The 5,000-nt window shown below is 44.6% G+C and overlaps 1 protein-coding gene across 4 annotated transcripts in view; it reads left to right on the top strand.

Annotated features, from left to right (window-relative positions):
- The window catches only part of gpr4 (G protein-coupled receptor 4), a 33,989-nt gene that overhangs the window by 6,299 nt on the left and 22,690 nt on the right, over positions 1-5,000 (top strand). The gene's annotated exons all lie outside the window — the stretch shown is intronic.

The raw sequence follows: 5,000 nt of genomic DNA, 5'->3' as shown, positions 1-5,000 counted from the left end.
CACAGAGAAAGAAATGTTTCCTAATGAAAAAGAGGGAGTGAAAGTGTCATATTGTCGCATCTATAATCAATAGTGTTTCTTTGTATTGTACAAAAGTCTATCTCTCAAATGTTATCAATCTGTATATAGATGTACTTCTTACATTATCAACTAAGAACATATTTATTCCCATACTCTTATGAGGGCAAGGGAGAGAGATGTGGGAAAAGGAGAAGGAACGTGAACAATTATTTGTTTAAGGTTTATTTTGCGTCTATTTTTATGTTTATAGTCAATGGTCCATTCTACTCAGAGTTTGTTTTATTTGCTCATTATTTGTTTGTGCGTGTGTGTGTGTGTGTGTGTGTTTAGGAGTACTGGCAATTTGATCCCTTGTAAATATATCGAGAGTGTGATGAGGTCATTGCTTTCACACACACAGACACACACTCACACACACACACACACACACACACACACACACACACACACACACACACACACACACACACACACACACACACACACACACACTCTCTCTCTCTCTCTCATTAAGTGTGTGTGTGCAGCCCTGGCACCTGTGGCCAGCATTAGAGCAGGATCATATGGTCGATAGCACTCTCACATCCCTCCTTTACTTAGTCTCTCCTCCTCCCTCCTTCTCTCTCTCTTGCTCTTGGTAAGTTACTCATCTTGCTCCTCCACTCTTGTCTTTTCGATAATTTCCTATATAGTGTCCTCTCCCCGCCTCTCCTTCTAATCCCCTCTCCGCTCCACTCCTCTCCTCTTGATTCCTCCTTGTCTCCTCTCCTCTCCTCTAGTCCCCTATCCTCTCCTCTAGTCTCCTCCTAATCTCCTATCTACTCCCGTCCGCTCCCCTTGACTCCTCCCCTCCTCGAGTGCCCTATCCCAGGCGTGTGCCGTCCATATAGGCAGGTGGGGCAGCAAACTACTTTAGTTTCTGCAGGCTTTCCGACTTTTTTTGGACTGTTAGTCTGTTAGTCTGCTCCTGGTGTAATCTCCTCTCCTCTCTTCTAGTCTCCTTCTGGTTTAATCTCTTCTCCTCCTGGTCTAGTCTCCTCTCCTCTCCTCTAGTCTCCTCTCGTCTCCTCTCCTCTCCTCTAGTTCCTCCTGGTCTAGTCTCCTCTCCTTTCCTCTATTCTCCTCCTGGTCTAGCCTCCTCTCCTCTCCTCTAGTCTCCTCTCCTCCAGTCTTCTCTCCTCTCGTCTCCTTTGCTGTTTTCTCCACCGGTCCGCTCCACACTTTCTTTCATGTACTTTCTTTTTTTTCATTTCTTTCTTCTTTGTTTATTTTAAGACCACTTCTTGTTTTCTGGTGTCTCTCTTTCATTTCCCTCTCGTCTCTCCTTCTCCTTTCTGTGTCCAGCTTCTCCTTTCTGGCCTTGTGAAGTCTGTCTGCGGGAGTCCGCAGTGAGGGCAGGAAGTTACAGAGGAGATTGAGCAGACTTGAACTTTATCATGTCTTTACTGATCAAGAGGTCATCAGATATATCAGCTTATACTCAAGGCATGAGTTTGACTCTTTCTGATTTTGATTTGATTTTGAATGTCCATGATCATATAATTGTAATCAATGTTATGTTCCCCATACCTAATACTCATAGAGGGGGGATCTCTGCCCTAGCTCTACCATCGTACCATTACATCAAATCTGCCGCCATCGGCTCCCCTCACTTCAGGTTAGACCCGTCCCACAGACGCACACCCCTAACATGGGACTCTCCCCAGCCACCAGATCCAATATAGAGTGGGAGGGGCCAGACTACACTGGTGGAGACGTGTGGGCGGAGCATCAACCCTGGGTCAACATGTAGGTTTGTTTCCCCACATATCATGGCCCTGTGGGTCTATCAGCCTCTAGAAATATAATCATATTCAGGATCATCTGTGACAAACGGTGCGTTTTTTTGAAAACATCTTTGTTAAATCGTCTTTAAGCACCTCTCTTGATAAAAGATGAAAGGGTCAAACAGTTCAGCAGTGGAGCTGGTGCCTTAGGCTGTGACATGTCTCTCAGCATACTATAGAATCTACCAATCACACGACTCAGAATAGACTTCACAAAATCCAACGGATGATGACAGGAGCGGAAGTAGCGGAGGAAATGGCTGCCGGCCACTCCCTGGCATCAAACCAACGTGTTGGTTCAATCCCACGTGTTGGTACAACATGCAGGCACACACGAATGCACCGAAATACATTTGTGTGTGTCTGTGTAGAAAAAGATACACACCGTCATCACGGATAGACACACGGATATAGAGCCTCATATGTGCAACGACACATGCAGCCACAGAGAACATAGACACGCTTACACGCTGCGTCTCAATATTCTTAGAAATTATACAATTATTGCGTTAAGAAATTATAATGGAAGGGATTTTTATTATTGTGTGTACATGAAGCAGTTGAACTAATAGTACGTAACTACTATTTCGAAGACTACTAATACTAAGAAAACTACTATTACTACTGCGATACTGCCACTATAATTAAAGGTCGTTTTTTCCAAAGGAGCTCAGTATCAGATACATTTAGCAGCAGTCAGCTACCACTAAGACACTACTGGCACTACGATGAGACCACTATTATTTCTTACTTTACTAATGCTAACTAACTAATACTTCCCTCGCTCTTGGTTTCAATCTCTTGCGGTTTCTCTCTCTCGCTTTCTCTCGCACCTTCTCTCTCTCTCTCTCTCTGTGGCTTCCTCTCTATCTCTCACCTTCTCTCTCTCTCTGGCTTCCTCTCTCTCTCTCTCGGTTTCTCTCTCTCGTTCTCCATATTCGTCTTTCATCTTTTTTTGACGTAGCGATCCGTCCTGATCTAATCAGAGATGAATTTAACTTGGGCCAATAAAACTGGTGGAGGGGAACCCGCCAGCAGAATGTGGCCCCTTTATTGTAGTCATTAATTCTCCCTGTAGGACCCCGGCCCCGGACCTTGGGGCGTTTGAAACAGATAGAGGTTTCCACGCCCGCCCAGGCATGAAATGAACAGTGAGCAGGATTGAGTACCTGCTCTGTGAATTACATGCTGCCAGTGTTTCTTTGCTCAGCTCAGCTTGTGGTTGGTTCTCTTCTGCTCCGTCAGCACTGATTACACTGGAAGGTGAGGGCTGGGATTTGCAGTTTTCTTCTGGAAACCCTTTCTGTGCAACCCCCCCCCCCTCCCACAAACATATCTTTTTTACAGTATTAGGAGGACTGGTTCGAGCTGAGCTGAGCTGATCGATTTTCGGTTACGGGTGTGTTGGATTGGAGTAAAAGATGTGTTGATCTGCTGCAGGGGAGAAGCCATGTGTGTTGGGGTAAATCATTGATCTGTCTCCATTAGATTGAATGCGCCTGGCTTTCCTTAATATGATATCCTTTTACTGCCTGGACACATTTAAGATTGTAAAGTATTTTTGATGAGAACACGGACACACGGTTGGATACTGACATGCCGAAACATGGTTACAATGGTCAAACCTAAACTGACAAACGTTTCACACCCTCCTCTTCTTCATCATGTTTTCTCTTAACCCTCATACCCAAGATGTGATACAGCTACGTTCTGAAGAGATCTATCAAACAAGGACTCCTAGAGGCTGGAACCTCAATGCACCAAGATGTTCAGTCAAGGAGCTCAGCTGAACTCAGACCCTTCTCTTATATCTGTCCAAATACGTCTGGCTCAATGGATCAAGTGAAACACAATACCAGGGTTGGGCTGAACAGAGGAGGGAATGGGTATTGTGTATTGATCCCTTCAGCATTGACCATTACAGTCACAAGCACACGCTGGTATCAGAGAGCACATATATCACTAGTGAGCAGATGCTTAGAACAGACCGCAGACCCGCCATGGAAAGGCTTTGCATCGGCAACAACAGCATTGTAGCTCAAATGTGATCGCTAAATCAAAGCAGGGCAGCCGTTCAGCCGGGCAGCAATTCTGCCAGTCGGCAGTTCTCCCATTCTCAAGGGTTCGGAAGAGAGATATTTAATGCTGCAGTGCTAACTCTCTACTCCCGATCCAACTCAGCAATGTTACAATCCAACAAGGATTTGGAAGCCTGTCCCGATAACCCTCAACGCCGGCCTTCAACAGCCTCCCTGTCCCACGAAGGGAGCCACGATCCACAGTTGACAGAAGGCTACTGGTTGTTTGGCATTACAGTCCGAAAAATTCCTAATACAATTTCTTTAAAATGTGTTTATTGCTGGCCTTGAAATTATTATTATTTTTAAGGCTAAAAGATCAATAGTACTGAATGTCGTTGGCTTTCTGTTCGTATGTGGCTTCATATGACCGCTTATAACTGAAGTTTACACCATTCAGTAAACAACACATTTTTCCTGTCAAACCTTTTAATATATACAAGCACATTCTGATGGGTTTCCAGAAAGGAAATATTGACTTGCTCCATTCCAAAGGCATGCGTATTCCGGCGAAATGGCATTTCCCTGCACAACACCAGCACGTGCAAAACGCAACGCACAAACTAAGTCATATCTTCACAACACTTCAAACCAAAAAAATTGTTGAAGTAGCGGGAATGTCTCAGAGAAACGCCGTTGACGGGACGACATCGGTGGACGTGTCTCAGTGCGAACGAGTGTTAGCCGCCTCCTTCTGCGTTGTACTTTATCGAACTTGGACACTCTTTTGAGGCAGAGAAGTCTGGTTATGCTTATGTTATTTTCAAATGAACTAGAATTGATGTATACACTATACAGTCAGTCCAGGAGTGATGGGGATCACACTTGATACCCTTGGTGGTGTTCGGTACCTGCTCTGGTGTGCGCCTGGTTGTCACGTAGTCATTTCATGGGTTCAGATCTCATTACAACCCAGGAGACAGGGTTGTAATTTCTCCTTCTCTTGCATTTCTTCAAGAGAATGATTTGTAGGAGACATCAATAGTATCAAACATATCATAACATGTATCGAATGTTCTGTAACAGTCACACATCCATTGACACTATCTTAAAAAATATATGGATGAATCACTTT

This window comes from Gadus morhua, chromosome 16 (genome assembly GCF_902167405.1).
Source record: "Gadus morhua chromosome 16, gadMor3.0, whole genome shotgun sequence".
NCBI lineage: Eukaryota > Metazoa > Chordata > Actinopteri > Gadiformes > Gadidae > Gadus > Gadus morhua.
This window is presented reverse-complemented; position numbering and strand designations above follow the sequence as displayed.